This window comes from Micropterus salmoides, unplaced genomic scaffold, assembly GCF_014851395.1.
Source record: "Micropterus salmoides isolate LMB-PRFRI ecotype aquatic unplaced genomic scaffold, ASM1485139v1 Ms_hic_scaffold_15, whole genome shotgun sequence".
In the NCBI taxonomy this organism is placed as follows: domain Eukaryota; kingdom Metazoa; phylum Chordata; class Actinopteri; order Centrarchiformes; family Centrarchidae; genus Micropterus; species Micropterus salmoides.
In genome coordinates, this window is record NW_024040596.1 from 9732995 (window position 1) to 9751659 (window position 18665).

At 40.1% G+C, this 18665-nt stretch overlaps 1 long non-coding RNA gene across 2 annotated transcripts; it reads left to right on the plus strand.

The window, feature by feature from the left end:
* Positions 1-3303: 3303 nt before the first annotated feature.
* Positions 3304-18046, plus strand: LOC119903546. 2 transcript variants are annotated; one of them, XR_005444534.1, is made up of 4 exons: positions 3304-3839; positions 4769-4874; positions 9361-9415; positions 17608-18046. It is a non-coding gene; the product is annotated as an uncharacterized LOC119903546 (long non-coding RNA). The 2 variants fall into 2 exon arrangements; XR_005444535.1 differs by lacking the exon at positions 4769-4874 and having other exon boundaries at positions 3308-3839.
* The last annotated feature ends 619 nt before the right edge of the window (positions 18047-18665 follow it).

An 18665-nucleotide genomic window follows, 5' to 3' on the forward strand; every position in this document is an offset into this window, starting at 1 on the left:
CTGGCAGCTAAGTTCTGGACAGTCTGGAGTCGATCAATAGATTTTTGGGTTAAACAGGTGAAAAGGCTGTTGCAATAATCCAGGCGTGATGAGATGAAGGCGTGTAAAATGGTCTCTGTGTCCTTAAAAGTTACCATAGATAGAATTTTTGCTATATTTCTAAGTTGATAAAACATGATTGAACAAGCTTTGTGGTGTGCTGCTCGAAATTTAAATTACTATCAAACCAAACACCAAGGTTCTTTGCCACAGGCTTAATGTGATTTACTTTGCCATCTGCTGGGACCCAACGACCAGGATTTCTGTTTTGTCTGAGTTCAGCTGGAGGAAATTATTTGACATCCATTTTTTAACTTCACAAAGGCAGTTGTTAAGTGAACTCAGCATTCCAGGGTCTGTGGATCTGACGGGCAAGTATATTTGTGTCTCATCAGCATAAATATGAAAAGAAATGCCATGGATAATATGTCCAAGGGGAAGCAGATACAAGGAAAACAAAATGGGTCCTAAGACCGACTCCTGAGGCACACCATATTTAACTGGACAGAATGAAGAGACATAGTTGTTTACAGACACGCAAAATTTCCTATTTGACAGGTAGGATGAAAACCATTCTAGGGCAGTACCAGAGATCCCCACCCAGTGCCTCAGTCTGTCTAACATGATGTTGTGATCAATGGTGTCAAAAGCAGCGCTAAGGTCCAGTAGTACCAGGACTGAGCACATACCTTCATCAGCAGACATTAAAAGGTCATTGGTGACTTTAAGCAGGGCAGTCTCAGTGCTGTGGTACTTCCTGAAACCAGATTGAAACTTTTGAAATATTTTGTTATTTTCCAGTACAGTGAGCAGCTGTTTGGACACAATTCTTTCTAGAATCTTTGCAATAAAAGGCAGTTTTGAAATTGGTCTAAAATTATGTGGGAGGGAGGGATCTAAACCAGGTTTCTTTAAAAGTGGGTTCACGCAAGCCGTTTTAAAATAATCAGGGACACAACCAGTAGATAGGGAGCTGTTAAAAACAGATCAAATAGAACAGAATCCATTACTTTCAGTAAAAACTTTGTAAGCATTACATCAAGTGGGCTGGAGGACACTCATTTGTGATACTGTTTTTAAAAGCTCAGACAAGTCGATGGGATAAAACTGGTTAAAACTTTTTTGTTGCTGGTGAGGAACCTCTGAGTAAGAGGCCGTGGGGGTAATAGAGGCTCTGATTGACACCACCTTATTGGTAAAATAAGATAAAATCAATTCACAGTCATCATTACTTCCAGCTGAGGCACAAGGAGGGGTTGGGTTTACCAGCTGATCCACAGTCTTAAACAGAAACCTGGGGTTGTGTTTATGTGTAGTAATGAGTTCAGAAAAATAGTGTGTTCTCGCATCCTTAACCATGTTATTGTAGTTAATTTATAAATCCTTCAGACTGAGGTAATGGACTTGGAGACTGGATTTTTTCCATCTGCGCTCTGCTTTCCTGCATTCCCTTTTTAGGCTGAATGCTGTCATTTATCCAGGGTTGCTTACTAGCTTTAGATGTAGGCCTAACCTTTAGAGGAGCTGTAATATTTAGTGACGACAAGCAGATATGATTGAAGTGATCGACCAGATTGTTGGTGTTGGAATCAGACAGATGTTGGCTTTGGCTCTGAAAGAATGCGCAAAACTTTTAAACACTTTATTCATTAAAGATGCGAGAACACATGGAGCTTGGAGCAATCATATTAAGGCAGACACAGTTCAGCTATCTGGCTATAATCATTCATTTGCAACCATGATTCAGTTAAAAACACAAAATCTACATTTGCAGACAAGATAAAATCATTTAAGATAAAAGTCTTGTTTGTTCTAGGTGCTGGAGTTGGTGCAGTTGTCCTAATCCTTAAGAGATTACTATTATTTCTGAGTGGGATGTGCACATTTCGGTTTACTGGTCTATGCGTTATGATGACAGGAATATAAGTCTTTGGAACAGTGCAGGGAGCAGACGGCTTTACATGCCAGCAGGTGGAGACAGTTGTTTGTGGCAGTGAGGCAGAGATCTGTTCAGTGAGCGTTGGTGCGTCCAGGTGTGCTGCATGAATGATTAGTCATTCACGTAAGTCATGTGTGGACCGCACCACATGCTGTATGTGAGCAGCTAACATTTCTGAGCTCCGTTTGTTTGGGTGAAGTCAGTCTGTCTTAAAGAGACATTCTTTGCCAGAAAATATTAAAATTATCCACATAACACACATGGTGAGCCCTGCAGGCGGACTGGAGCCAGTCGTGGAGGCCAAGGAGTCTACTGAAGCGGCCAGCACCGCAACCAACTGTGGGAATGGGACCAGAGATAAAAACGGACTTTCCACACTGCTTTAAAAAGTTAAAAAGACGGTTAAAATCTGATTTTGTCAGCTCAGACTGCTAAAGAGCTGTGTCATTTGTTCCGACATGGACTATCACTCTTGTGATGGAGGACGGGAGCGATGACATTAGGTCATTATGGAGTTTTTTTAAAATGTCAGCCGTGGTGCTTCCGGAGCGTCTGAGCACAGCCTCCTTCAGGATCCTACGTCGGGAAGCAGAGGTTTTTGACCGTCATTAAACACGGCTTCAGTTCAGCTGTATATGTTCCCCTTACCAGCTTAGCAAGTGGAGTGGAGCAAAAGTTTCAGAGTAGTGAGTTATTAATCCGTAACAGATGTATCTTTCATCCATAAAGTTATAACTGTGCACTGTCTCTACATCACAGTAACAACTTTATATCCATTGACTGCCTGGAGGGTAGCTAATGTTTGGAAGGGATGTGTATGTTTTGGTCATTATTGTTCTATATTCACAAAGACCATGATATAGATTTGAAATATTTTATTGTATGCTATCAATGGTGGAGAGCTGAGATGATGTAGGAGGAATGGATTAAGTGTCGAGATGGAGGGATGAAAGGATGAAGGGATGGGGATGAGGGTTGAGGGATGTAGAGATGAGGAAGAAGAGTGAGAGATGAAGTGGTGAGGGATGAAGGGATGAGGGTAGAGAAATGAAGAGATAAGTGAATGAAGGGTGAGGGATTAAGGGTTGAGGGGAAAAATCAGGGTCATAGATCGATGGAATAAAGAGAACAATGGAGTGGTGGCAGGAAGTCAGGAGTGAACCAGGATGCGGGAGCCGTCTTTGTGTGCTCTGCGTTGGATAGAGTCCCAAAATAAACTTCAAATGGAAGGACATCCATGGGCGTTTCTTATATTGTTTGGATACTTGCGGGGGTAGTTAAAGTATGCTGGGGAAGACCCATCTCTGAACAGAGGGTCTTAGCGGGTAACTGGCTGATCTTGAGTTTATATTGTAGACATCAGTCTTGTCAAAAACGGTAGATGGGTCGAGGTAGATCAGACAGTTGGTCTGCATTTGAGGTAGTAGATTAGAGTGTCAGAAGAATAGAGCGGTGAACTCTTAGCAGCACATGACAGAGTTTGAGTTCTGTGACCTGGGATGTGGGAGGCTTAGATTAGTAACTGGTGCTGGGCCGAAACTAGGTTGAGGAACACTGGGATGCTGGGAACCCGAAGTGCTCACGGAGCTCGGAGACGGAGAGTGGTGTTTTGCTGCTAGTGTGTGAACAGTCAAAAAAGTTCTGCTTTATTGTCAGAAAGGGCTGTTCTGTTGACTGAGTGTGCTGTCGACGGTCCACTCTGATGTTTGATGCTGGGGATGGTCGGAATATTGGCAGGGTGTATTTGGATCTTGGTGGCTTTGCCTGTCATTCAACATCCGTAACTTAAGTGGGTCGGAGAGGAGCGTCTGGAAGGGGCAATGACCCTCGAACGCAGAAAATGGGAGAAGAGAATTCTGAGGTAGGTGCAAAGCATACTTGAAAACAATAAGAATGTTTGTGGTCCTTAAAACCTGCTTTCACAGGGTGGTATAATGTGAAAATTTTAGATTTTTTTTGCTGATGGACGATGGCATCATCTATCGGCCCGACCCTATATTTCACCAAACATATATTTACATAAACATGGAGACACACACAAACATGCAGGCATACTGTCCATACATCACACACATTTAACACTTAATTGCACACACTAAACCAAAGGAGATTCAGTCCAACTATTCATGAATTCAGATGACTGGCAAGATGTACAGTGTCATGGGTGGAAAGAAAGTTCTATGTATAAAGTAACAGATACATATGTGGGAGGATGACAACCAAGATAGAAAAGGAGGATGATTGCAGTGTAAGCAGTGATCCACAAAAAGGTGAAAAGAAAGAAAAAGAAAGAAAATAAGGAGGACTAAACCGTATGAAAAATTCAGCAAAATCTATTTTTAAAATATGCTACAATGTGGAAAAAGAGGATATGCTGATAGACATGAAAGGCGGCAACTATTGTATGGACGTGTTTAAAATTGCATGACGGGGCTGAAGAGGATTTCAAAAGAATTCAAATGCAGGGTTCAGCCAGAGTTTAAATTAGAATACTGCGACACTGCTCATCTCACTTTTTCTCTGCTCAGTAGAAGCTATGGTGAAATGCAAGGAAACTAGACACTGTTTATTTATCCCCTACGATTAAAGAGATTATATATATATATATATATATCTGAAATACTTTTTTCAGATAGTGGTCCTGTCTTGTTTTTATAACCTCATTATCTAATTATTAATTTGTATACCATTATTGTATTACCATTAATCGTAACCAGCAGGGTAGAAAAAGACCGTTAAGTGTAATGTTAGTACAACACAGACATTCAAGGATTATGTTGTCGATGACAGAAGGAAGAAAAGAATAGTGATGTCCAGGGTCTGCAGCTCAAAAAATCAGTGACACGACCAACACAACATCCAACTTCATCCGTCACTACAGAACCCATAAAGAAAGGTACGTTACGTGACTGTGGCTTTTTAACTAACTCAGACTGGTCAAACGAACAGAAAACTAGCATTAAGTTTAAGCTACACCCAGTTGTTTGGCTGCAGTTTGTAACTTTATGTGAAAATCTCTTAACATTCCTGGTGGGAACAGGTCCTGATGACAGCTATTGGTAAGTGCCCATAACTGCTATGGTAAGCTAAATTACTTGTGATTCGACCAATGCAAACCATTTCAACATACAATCACCATAGTGGGTACAATCAGTGCCTCTGTCAGACCAACCAGTAAAATCAAAATTGATGTGACTCACCTATGAAGCCTCATAGTAATTCACCAATCGATTATATTCCAACAAAAATGGTTGTTGTTATGTTGTCAAAGGTCCAGACGATTCAATACAGTAAAAACATTTAGTGCAAAACACATTATTCCATCAATAAATCTCCAGGGACTGCGGCCTCGTTTCATATTTGCTGGCAGACGTGGCTAGTGTGCCATTATACCTTTAACAAATCTGATTTGGATGTAAACAACTATGATATCTTGTATTCAAATTAGCCTCTGAACTCTAACCTTTCGAGTGACAGCTAATTTTGACCCAATAGGAGCTCATGTCCCGTACACAGCCTTCAATAGCCAACGAGAGCCCGTGGTATAAGGAAGGGCCAGCGTATCCCTTGTGGGTAGGCTGAGCCAATTGCAAGCAATTGTGCTGACGACTGGCACTTCGTGTAGCCAATAAAATTCTGAAAATAACGATATCCAGCTCTAAGCATGAAGTTCATGTTCTACCAGCAAAAAAACACATCTGTGTTAAGCTACGGCATGATGTAACAGCAGCCCCTTGCCGCCAAGGGGCATTGCTGTTTTTGAAAAAAATACGCTAAGACATACTCTTAGCTACTCCTTTGAGTTATATATCTTTTTTGTGCATGTAACAGGTTTGCAAAGTGAAAAAGCCCAAAGTCCAGCCCAAAGGGAGTTCCCACAGAAAGCTCTGCTCTGAACTGCTTGAAAACAGCTCGTTTATAGTCCAGCCCTTCACTTCCTTTACTTGTGACATCAAAATGAAAACGCGTCATAAAGCTTGCCAAACGGCTAGTGGGGGTCAGGCACGCCCTCAAACCAAGCTAGTCTGAGCGGAGGCCCTTTGGCTCGACACGCCTTTGTTTGGTTTTCCATTGTAGACATGTTGTACCTGTACCTGCTTCTAGGTAGAGAGCACCCAGTAATTATACTGGGTGCTCTCTAGCACAATATAGGGGAGACAGGAATTGATGTTTGAGGCTACATCCACACTAATATAAACTTGTACTGAACATTAACAGAATGAAATAATAATAAATATGGTATTTGCTAGTAGAAATGATCTTGCCAACACCACTGCACTCAACTAGTCATTAGATGAGATAGCAGTGGAGCAGTCTAAAACCAAATTACTGGCTGTTAGATTAGATAATTTACTGTCTTTGTCTGACCAGAGAGATCATATTGTCTCTATGATGGGAAAGGGCATTACTGTACTAAGACTTATGTTATTTTAGTTTAATAACAGTTTGGGGTCAGGGAGTTCAACCCATTTGGGGTCTAGCTGACATCAAACAACAAGTTATATCACCATGTAGGATAACACACGCTGCACATTTCTGTGACAGTGAGTGACTATTTTGCAAATAAAAGCAATACATATTTCTTTATATATAGACCATAGATTTTTAATTAACAATTTAACAATGTTTTAGGGTCATATCTGTCACCTTCATCAGATGTGACCAATTGTTGCCACTTAAATAGTTTTTCAATGATGGGCTTCAGTTTAAAAACTATTTGATTTTGTAAATATTATTGTAATTTTACACATACATTAAGGTCAGTTGGACCTCTACCAATAAAAACAGCCTATCATAAAAAGTGTTCAGAGGAAAAGTAATTTGAACAGAGGGTGTTCAACATACAGTTGTGTCTAATTGATGGGTTTTGCAACAATGGAGTTCTAAGGCACACAGGAAAAAGTTATATACTTGTTAGTAGGATCAATTCATTGTTGGTTTTGGTCTTTTCATGGGGTTTATTGACGATACTTAGCCTAATCCTTTTAACTCAAACTTAAATATATTCCAACAATGATTTCTAAATGGAAAATAATACTACTGGAATCATTTGTCGGTAATCAGCAGGTACTTGATAGTTTGTGGTGTGAAAGATGTAGACTCTTAAAATTTCTGTCAGACGCATTTGTGATGAAAATATAAGGTACTTAATGAAAACTAATACTACACTCATTCTGGTTGTTTATTCCCTAATTTGCACATTAGTTAGCGTTGATGTCATCTAGTTCTAAATTCTGTAAACTGTGAATTTGTGGTGCATTTGCAGATTCTCACTCATTTGGTTATCTGAATGCTCAGTTATCCAGAGCCTCTGAGAAGACATAGTTCTTCACATGTTCACTGTGTTCAACAAACCTGTTTATTCAAATCTGTTCAAAACTTTAAACTTTAAACTAGTTTAATGTTTTGAACAATGCGCTTATCGCTACAAAGCAGAAGTAAGTTACTGTAAATGTAAAGGTGCACTGTTTATTATTTATGCTACATTGTATAATATTCTACCTGAACTGTAGTGTCGCATCATTCATTTGACCAAATCTTGTATACGTCTCGGGAGGTTCATTTTCACACCTGTGCGAATAGTCTTGGACTCTAACGTTCACTCATCACACGGCAGCTGCACAGGCTCCGTCAGCACAGGAAACAGAATTGATTAGTTTACGACTCTCAACTGTGGGTCTCTAGGTTTGAGTCGTTCATTTGTCACATGACAGCTCGGCTACAGGGCTGTGGTAAGCAGGCAGCACAGGAAACAATTGATTAGTTCACAACTCAACTGTGGGTATCTAGGTTTGAGTAGTCATTTGTCACGTGAGAAATTGGCTACTGTGGAGCAGGACTGAACTATTCGTTCACCCCTCACATGGGTCCTCCTCAGGTAACAGTCACTGGACTGTATATATATATATATATATATATATAAAATTTTGTTAATTATGTGACATTTCATAAAGTATAACATTATTACAGGGCAGTGTTGTGCTATAGTTTTAACACAGCCATACCGTAACTTTAGTCCTATCAGTGTTTACAGCTAACAGCTGATGAGAGTTGTTCTGGGTCCGCTCCACTTTAGTGCCCTGACAGGGTTCTACTGGGAGTCGAATTACCTCCAAGGTAGTCTTCTTTCCAAAACAAACGGACCCGGTCATTAAAACAGTAAAACACAGCCACATAGCAACGTTAACGTTAGCCCTGTGGTGTGTTTACAGCTAACAGCTGACCTGGTCCGCTACGTAAGGTAACTTTTACTTTTTATTTATCGACAGAAGCGTGCTGTTGTTTCACAGCTCTTGACTGGTGAACAAACTGGCAGTGTTTGAGAGTGATGTGCTCATGTGTGTTTCTCTCTGTCTCTCTGAATCCGGACCTGATGTGTCCCATTCTGCGTCCAGACCTGCCAAACTGCTGCGTTTATATTATCAAAATTTATTTATAGAGCACTTTAACAGCAATCACAAAGTTGCACAAAGTGCTGTACAGAGATTAAAAAAAGCAAATCAATTTACAGGTTATCACAAACATAATGTATACAGTTAAAACACTAACAAATGTGTTCCTCCAAGTGTCATCCTCAAAGGTCAAAAGCCAGATGGAAGAAATGAGTTTTAAGACAAGTTTTAAAGTCAGACAGTGAGGAAGCCTTTCTGATGGTAAGAGGAAGGGCATTCCACAATTTCGGCGCTGCCACCGCAAAAGCATGGTCCCCTTTAAGTTTGCCATATTGTGTGTTAATATTTCTTTGTTCTTTTAAGAACTTGATGGTTTTATCCAGATTATTAGATTGGTTGAATTTTGATAAGAGTGTTTATTCATATAGTGTCAAGCTTATTACTTCAATATATTCCCCGCAAATCTGATGTTAATAGGTTTTACTCATGATAGGGCCATTAGGCTACTGTATGAATGAGCACTTTAGAGATATAGGCTAATGATAGTAATTATAATTATATACATACATATGTCAGGTCTGGTTGTATACTCAGGAAAGATTGTGAAAATGGACAGATTTAGCTGGAGTAGTGGCAATTGAATATTGACAACATATTTCTGTGTTTTTTACATGGTTTAAAATTTGGTTGTGGCCCCATGGGGCTTTATAGAACGATGACAGAGAATGATCAAGACATGAATTTGTGCATTATACTTTGTCAATTAAAGCAAACCAGGCAGCCTTCTGTGTTTGAGAACTGCACTGTTTTTTTACATCTTCCACAAAGGGCTGCAGCGCCGCAATAACCAGCCTAGTTCAAATTAATGAAATTACAAAAATAAATTAGTTCATTTTAATGAACGAGATTTGAAGAATCTCTACTAACTTATACAATGTTGAAAACTGATATTATATTAGCACTTTCTAAAAATCAGTCTTATTTTTACAGGTTTCAGGAAATAATTGAGAGGACAGGGATAAATCACCTTTTCATGGCTGAATTGGTAAGTAAAATATAGAAGATCTCCAGACTTTAGAGCAATATTTAAAAGTCAACTGTTTAGTTTCATGTAAAATTAGTCTACTATCAGCTACATTATCTTCCTGTTGTGACTGAAGTGTGATGTTGACAGGCCTGTACCACAGTGAGGCACTTCTGTCTCAGTCACATGAAAGAAGAGCCCCTGGAATAACCGAACAAAGAAAAGCAGCTATTACAGCTGTTGAGGAGGAAGGTCACATTGGAGGGCTTTCAGATTTTTGTCTCAGTCGTCCAACCAGCAGCAGAGGAGGATGAACAAATCTTTCTTCTTTGCACAGCAAGCTGCTAAGAATCTTTAGTGGCATTCAGATCACTCTCTGAAGGGCATGCAAAACTAGCATAGCTTTTGGAGCTTGAACAGAGTGTTCTGAAGTTCCATTAAGACAGTTTTACCTTTCACTCAGCAAGTCCATTCACCCAACAATTCATAGTCAGACACACTTAATTTTCACTGAAACGGCTGCATTTAACTACATTTTGACATTACCATACACTTAACAGTCTGAAAAAGCAGTCAAAAGCACTGCCCTCAACTCTGACAGCAGACTTGTCAATAATGTAGACTCACGGTGTTCCAGACTCTTTGCACAGTAAACGTCCCATAAGAAATCAATCCGCGAAATGCCTTACACACATATCAAAGTTTGATTGACACAGTTTGGGCGATTTTGAAAAAAACTGCTGAGAAACACAGTGTCTGGAATACAGTGAGGACTCACGGTGTTCCGGACGTCTGGAAATTTCAACTCAGTGTTATTTCAACTAAATTTTTTATTGGGTCCTCAAATATGGAATTAACATTTTAACATCAAGGGACAATGCGCCGCTGGCGCTCAAATTCATGTCGGACAAAGTGCCTCAGTAAATGTGTATGCCTTAAAATAGTCCAAATATTTGCCAATTGTAACTCATAACTATTTTAGGAGACGTTTTTGTAATTTTTCTGGTGGGTGTTCATGTTTAAAACCACATTCTTAGCGGAGGTATGACTCTCCCCTCTTCCTTTTGTCTGGCTGGAAAACCCTCCCCCACCATTTTCTGACCAGTCATTGGTGCACGCTGTAAACTCACGTTGATTTCTTTACTACTGGCTATGGAAAGAAGGGGTTGGTCGGAATTGAAAGGAGGAGACAAGAATTATGCAGATATATATAATGACCATGACCTGGAAGTATTTACAAATTAGCATGAAAAGGTCAAATGTTCGGAATACCGTGATGTCTGAAATACAGTGAGTCTACATTACCAGACAAAAGACAAGAGGCAGACAACATAATAATGAGCTAATTCATTCAAATTGCTGGAGACAACACTGATTCAGCGCCGTCAGATATTGTTGAGGATGGAGTGTCAGTGGAACAGTTTCTGAAAAACAAGGAACTGAGAGTGCCACTGTCTAGTACCGCAAATTGTGTTGAATCAGATTTACTTTACTTATGTTGCGTATGGCATCAATGGTATAGTGATCGGGTTTAAGTATGTGCGTGGAGTACGTACACCTGTGCACTGTATGTACCTGACAAAACTTATACGGATGAAGCAACACCATCTCTTGAAAAAGCACATTGTGCTGAGACGGTGCTTGGAGTATACACACCTTTCACAACAGCACATGTTGGGTAGTGCCGATGGGGCTATTTCATCGATCTTTCTGTCCTCCCGAAAAACTTTGAGTCCAAATGCCATCTATGCTTTGATCCACTGGTAGCCCCCATCAAAGCCGCCAAGATGATCAACATGGTGATTGAAATTTTGAATGGGAAACTGTGGAAGCTCAATGAATCAGACATGGTGAGGTCAAGCATACAAAAGAACAGCTTGTCTGACCTGTCCTGTTTCAAGCTCCTCATACAGGACCAGCTTTTCTTTTTTGGTGTAGTGGATGAGTGCCTTGTTGAATTGTACAGCAATGACCCTGAAGTCTGTGTCAAGGTGACACTAACCAAGTCTAGCCAGAAGGATGGGACTTCTGTTGAACTTGCAGAACTGGTCAGCATCAGGGAAGTTGGGAAAATGGTAAGATGGTTCACGGGCATCCGCAAACTTTAAAAGGTTTTGGCCCATTGTGAGTGGCTTGCCATACAAATTGCTCTGGTAATTTGCACACTCAAACAGCTGACCAATCCAATTATCATGAGGTCTGTCCTGGACCAAAAGTTGAAGGGCCTGGCCATCACAGACCTGGGACCACCAAAAGGAAATGGCGTGGTGGCAACAATGCCATTCCAGGCTGGTGATGTAGTCCTTTGACTACCATGGGGAGCTGGTCACAGAGGAAGAGGGAAGGCAAAGGCAAGTACCAGATGGTACTGAAATGTAGTTTTTCTACTTCAAAAGCCACAATGGTGCAAGGATGTGCCTGGACACGCAAAAATTCCCTGCTTCTGCCACCCACATTGACACTTTGGGCAGGAGGATGAACTCCAATGTTAAGCGGTGTCCTTCATGTTGCCTTTTTCTGGGGGACTCAAGGATAATATGCTCTTTGTTGCCATTAGAAATGTGAAGGTAAATGAGAAGCGCAAGTAAGACTATGGCATGAGACAGTCATCTTTTGGAGGCCGAAATCTGGAGTGGCTGAACGAGTAGTACATAGAACAGAAATATGTAAAAAAAATAAAAAGAACTTGCCTGTATAAATATAGACTTGTTAATAACACACCCACCATTGTGTCCCTGAGCAAGATACTTAACCCCTAGTTGCTCCAGAGATGTAAGACCTGACATATATAGCAATTGTAAGTCGCTTTGGATAAAAGCATCAGATAAATTGTAAATTTAGTTACTTTTTTTAGTCTACTTTGAGTTTGTTACTTTTTGCGTTGCCAAAATGCTGGATGGTTGTGGTGCTTTCAGAAAGAACTTATCAAGGGGGAGACAAACCTAGGCTGTGTTAGGTGAGGGATTCCCCACAAGGTAAACGCAAACATTACCGCAGTCAAGTACATCACGCACGTGCGTGTACATCATGCACGAGCACGCAGCCGGGGTCTGCTGTGCTAATACTAATACTCCTGAAGTTCGCTGACGACAACAGTTATCAGCCTCATCAGGGGCAGTGATGAGTCGGCCTACAAATGGGAAGTTGATCAGCTCGCTCTCTGGTGCGGCCAGAACAACCTAGAGCTCAACACGCTCAAAACTGTTGGTGTTAAAGACGAGCCACCCCACTCTGCCCCCCCCATCACCATCCTAAACAGCCCTGAGTCTGCTGTGGAATCCTTCAGGGTTCTGGGATCCACTATATCCCAGGACCTAAACTGGGAGCCCAACACTGACCAAGAAGGCCCAGCAGAGGATGTATTTCCTGCGCCAGCTCAGGCAGCTCAACCTGCCTAAGGACCTGCTGATCCACTTTTACACAGCCATCATCCAGTCTGTCCTCTGCACATTCATCACTGTCTAGTTTGGATTTGCTACCAAAAAGGACAGGAGCAGACTACAACGGACAGTCAGGACTGCAGGAAAAAATATTTTAAAAAAAACAAAACACCCCATCGGTGCCAACCTGCCATTCAGGACTTATACATTTCCAGAGTCAGGAAACGGGCAGGAAACATCATTACAGATCCATCTCACCCCGGACACAACCTGTTCCAGCTTCTCCCCTCTGGTAGGCGCTACAGAGCACTGTATGCCAAAACCAACAGAGTCAGGAACCGTTTCCTCCCACAAGCCATCACTGTGATGAACAGCTGACTCTGGAACAATTCCTGTGCAATAACCCAGTAACTCTGCCTCTAATCAGCCACCTGTTTACTCACTCCCACCTATTATTTATTCATCATTCTCTCATTCTCTATTTCAGAGCTGTTCAAACTGTTCATATTGTATACTGTATACCAAATCCACCTACCAAGTACATAATACTTATTTATTCCAGCATCCTTTGCACTATGCTCCATCACACTGTGTACGTGTGTACATGTAAGTGTATGTGCACCCGTATATCTCATCTACCTCCAACATGTACATAATAATAATGGTAATAATTTACTCCTGCATCCTCCTCTGCTAACACTATTGTCTCTGTCTATACTGTTTCATATATATATATATATATATATATATATATATATATATATATATATATATATATATATATATATATATATATATATATATAAGATGCACATACATTGTAAAATTGATTTAAATCGTGTGATTGTCATAATTGGTCAACATATTTTGAAACTTTGGGGGCTAAATCCTTTCAAAGGGCTAGTGAAAGTTGATAATAAATCTGTTTTTAGCAAATTATAAAAAGAAAATTAAGAATCGTCCTGCTGACCATTTACTTCCTAATTTCAATTTATTTATCATGCTTGAGGAATATTTAATGATGTTGGAGTGTGACTGTTGCTCCATAGTATCTAAGAGGGGGACATGTGTCGTTATGTAGCATGGACCTTTTTTTCCTGTAGTCCTAATGCAAGCATGATACACAATACTATACATTCCTGATGAAAACTCATCAGGACATCAATTTATTTGGGTAGCCCTTTATCTTACATTCTAAAGCTTAATACTATTTAGGAAATCTACTATTGCTGAGCCTTTAAGTTTTGTTACAAAAGCATATTATCAAATCATGTGTCAACAGACTGCTTAGTTGAGATTACATTTTTCTCATAAGTATTATTGTTTTTGCTGTCATTTTTTGTTTGTCATACATGCTATAGTTTGAATGTCAAAGTATCCTTATTAGAAAAAGGATAACTCATTATCTGTTGTCTGACCTCATTATATTCATAAATGACTTTAAAATGAACGCCCTAAAGATATCCAAATAGCCTTAACAGAGTGTAGTGGATATGTGATTCAAAACCAGTCTGAGATTCAGTTATTAAGAGCAAATACAAAGTAACTATTTAAAATGCATACATTACCATTCCACACAGGTCATAAAAATGACCATCCCACACAGAAGAATATGAATTCCCCTAAGAGAAAATTTAAATAAGTGCACTAGTGTAATAAGATATTTTATACATTTGAAACCTAGATCAAGTAATTTTTTATTTTTTTATATGTTTAAACTTTATTTTAATTTAAAGTGATTAATGTTTGGATCACGGTGAAATGTTTACACATCGCTCACGATTAAAGTTAAATTATCCATTTTTGAAAGAAACAAAGAAAGTCTTTGAAGGTAAAAAAAACACTCATTAGGTGAGAATGAGCACAGACAGTTCCACTGCATAACAATGGAGGTCCCCTCTTGGATAGGTAGCTATTGTTTAAGGATCTAAGTCCCCTCTTGGCAATTTCTTTAAAAAGCAAAAAAAAAAAAAAAAAAGCACATTTGCAGTAATTTTATGTTAAGACAGTAAAAGTAAATTTTGTATTATATTTATTTTACTTCAAAAGGACTAGAAACACAGGCCCACACTGTTGGATAGGTGTGTGGGCGCGTGTCACATTGAACATTAAGTCGCGGCAGTTGTGTGTGGCGTCGCTATGACGACAAGCTACGTACTATCTCTGGGTACTATCTGCAATGGAAAACGGTGCAGGGCCAACTAGAGTCAAGTCTATCGATTTGCACTATGGTAGCATTTTTCGGCAAGGCAGCATAGATTGTCAGAACACCGGTAACAGTTCAACGTTTAGTCCTAAAAGACGATGCAACTCCGGCTCTGTTTGGGCCTGGAAATTTACAATCACAACCTGTAAGTATGTTTTTTATTGGTTGTGAATTATATTTAAAATAAACACGGCAATGTAACTTCACAGACTGTTCAAGTGTGGAGTTGTTGTAAACGTTTGCTAACAAAGCTACTGAGCAAACGTTCAAATTGTTTGGCCAATTTTTATGTAAAATTGAGTTGAAATATGGTGATTTTTGTAGTGGTTTATGGTAAGATGTGGAACAACGATGTGTGGTTGTGGACTTGTGAGTAACTTATACCATCTGCTAGGTTACGGTCGCAGTCTGAAGCGGCTTTGATTTGGATCACACTACCTTGTTTCTTACAACCCGCTCTTCTCTGCTTCTGATTGGCTAGTAGTCCTTACCTGGGAACTGCGCATGTGCAACTCCCAAGAAAGATTTTGTACAAGTAAGATGCATCACTCTGTGGCTCAAGAGCGAAGCGTACAACACAGGGTGAAAAGAGGAGATACAGCAATGTGCAGTATGAGAAAAATATGGTGTTTTTTGTAATTTGTGTGTTTTTATGTAAACCTGTTCTGTTACAACCCCCTAATTAAGATTTGGCACCTGAAAATGAGCATAATACCGCCTCTTTGAGAGAAATTAATGGCTCTTTGGTGGGGTAGAGAGTCAAGACTGAAGAGGGTCTTTGATGTCTGAGGTAATCTGAAAGAGGAACTTCGTTACCATGGTTACCCTGCCCTCTTGGTCTTGAGTGTTTAGAGTTTGTTTAGTTTATGGCTGCGGAGGTCCTCACAGCCTGGTTCACGTTGAGGTTAATTTCTGGACAAGGTTAATATTGTCATTGTAATAGTCACACATAAGGTCTGTTATCTCAACTTAACTGGAGGTGGTAGGTTTATGGCTGAAACTGCCCACACAGCACTTGGGAGTGGACTAAACATTTCACCCTTCCTTTGGGGTACTTCAGCTGTCTGTTGAGGGTTGATATATAATCAAACCAACACTGGCTTGTTCACTACAGAAATTTTAAAGCCAAAGCTTATAATAAATGGCATAGCAGCTGCCGGGGTGATCGACATGTTTGTTGTCCTCTCACATGTGACCGTGTGCAGCAGATACGTATGTTACGTAGATAGGTTATAGGTAACGCAGGGAGGGGAATAATAGCCAACTCATAAGACGTTTCCTTAAAATAAACATTCACCAGTCCCGCAACTTGAGTCCCAGTCAAGTCTGAAGTCTTTTGAGGACGAGTTTCAAGTCATGTCTGAAGCCACTGTGCGCGCAACTTAAGTGCGACTCAAGTCCGAGTCTCAAACTCGAATCCCCATCTCTGCTACACGGTTGCTGCGCTCTCAGGGGCCAGGACTTGACTGTACCTAAGGTTAGGAAGAAAACGGTTGGTGAGTGAACCTTTTCATTTCGCGCTCCAACATTATCCTTCCAGCAGATATTAGACCAGCATGTTCAATTGAGGTTTTTAAATCAAAGCTACTTATTCACTGCTGCGTATGAGTCCTAAATATTTGTTTGTTTATCTCTGATGTCTTTGTATAAGTGGTATTTTCTTTTAATGTTTCATTTTAAATTTTTATTGTACTGTTTATATTTTAAAGCATTCTTTTTTGTAAAGCACTTTGATCACCACATACAAAAAATACTCAACTATTTTACACACTTAAAATCTTCAGAAAAGTAGTTGACAATGCTCACTGCATTATGTGAAAGAAATCTGACTCAAAGATTTGTGACCCATTATGATGGAAATGTATACTTTTTAAACCAGTATTATGTAAGCAGAATGAAGAGTAGAAGAGAAGGCAAAATGCAAACTTCAACAGCAGAATAGCGACATAGCGAAGAAAAAGAAGTGTAGGGAAAACAGAAAAGAGAAACAGTAAGAGGGAAACAGCACACCTTAATTTCCTCATTGATTAACCCCGCTAATGTGCTAATCTAGCCTGGTACGCTTTCTCTCTGCAACACCAGCCTCATCAAGAGGCAATTAGCTCCTCCGCAGCCCATGGCCATCCATCATAACGGGACAGACACTCTCATCTTTTCTCCTTAATTTTGCAACACACAACAGCCCCCTGCAGTCAATACACTTCCCCATGCGGAACTACTACAGAATAGTGTCCTTCCAACAATCGATGGAACGAGGCTATGGGAATTGGTATGAGGTGAATGAAGCTCACATGGTTATTCATAAGCAGACAGAAAGAGATATGTATGGTTCTCCTTTTTAAAAAGCCAAACAAATTCTTTTGTTAAAACTTCCATAATAAGTGTGCAAGACTTTCAATGAAAATGCCATTAGTCTAGTATCATTATTCAGGACCCTTTCCCCCCATCTTTTTCCACTTACATTTTTGTTGCGCTAATAGTCAAAACCCAAATCTCTAAATTCGTTGTTCAAACCCCACATGTGCTTGCACTTGCATTTATATTTGTACCAAGTTTCAGGGAAATATGGCCATCTTGTGTTTTGCCCAATGAAATAATGTGCAGTAAAAGAATTCATTTTATTTCAGGAGCTTCAGTGAACTTGCGGCACCGGGTTAGGAGCAACGACAATCAAGCAGGGGTGACTGGAGAACCGGGGTAGAAGTACTGTCGGAGATGAGGCTGATTGCTGGCAGGTGTGGCAGGCAGGAGGTGGCTGACAAGGTGCAGGTGCTGGCTGGGCTCAGGAGCAGAGGGAGAGCACACGCAGGGGAGGAGACACGGGGAGGCAGGCAGAGTACAGGAAAACACAACACCAGGGGTAAACAGAATCACAAGCAAAAAAGGAGGAATACACAGGACACTCACCATCAGCCGGGCTGTCACCACAACAGTGAGGGCTTAAATACTAGTGATGTGCGATACCACTTAATTCCTATACAATCCAATACCAAGTAATACCCAGGCTGATATTGCCAATACCGATACCACTACTTTTTACATATTTTATTTCTAGTTTACTGTGACCTCCCCCCTCCCGTTTCTGTATTTATCAGAGAAATAAGGAGTAGGCTGTAGCCTTACCAATTTAAAATAATAGCTGCATAATGACAAGACATCAATCTGTCATTCTTTAATTATAATAAAAATATCCTGCTCAGAACTGCCGCTTCATAACATCATCCTATTATTGTGACAGACTTAATCTCAGATGTTTAGCGAAGTTTGCGGTGTTGCCAAAGTATTTCACTGTCTTTGCACACACATCACACAGAGCAACATTATTACCTTCAAAGCTAGCCAGATGTGACTGTTTTTACAGTCGGCCAGAGTCAGTATTCAATCGTGAGAAATGTAAAGGGCTGCAGCGGCTCACTTCAAAGAAGCTTAGTCACAGAGCCGTAGCACAAGCATGACTTTGGAAAAGTAGTTCCTATCAGCTGAGTATAATTAGACCATCCTGATGACAGTAAGATACTTATGATAAAACCCACACTCACTCCAAATGATTGAGTTTAGATATCGATCCTTTTATATGAGTATCGATCCTAGAGCAGGAAACGTTGGTATCAGAAATATCGATACTTTATGATCGATCCTGTTGTGAACATACAGTGTGGATTTGTGCATTTTATATCAAATAATT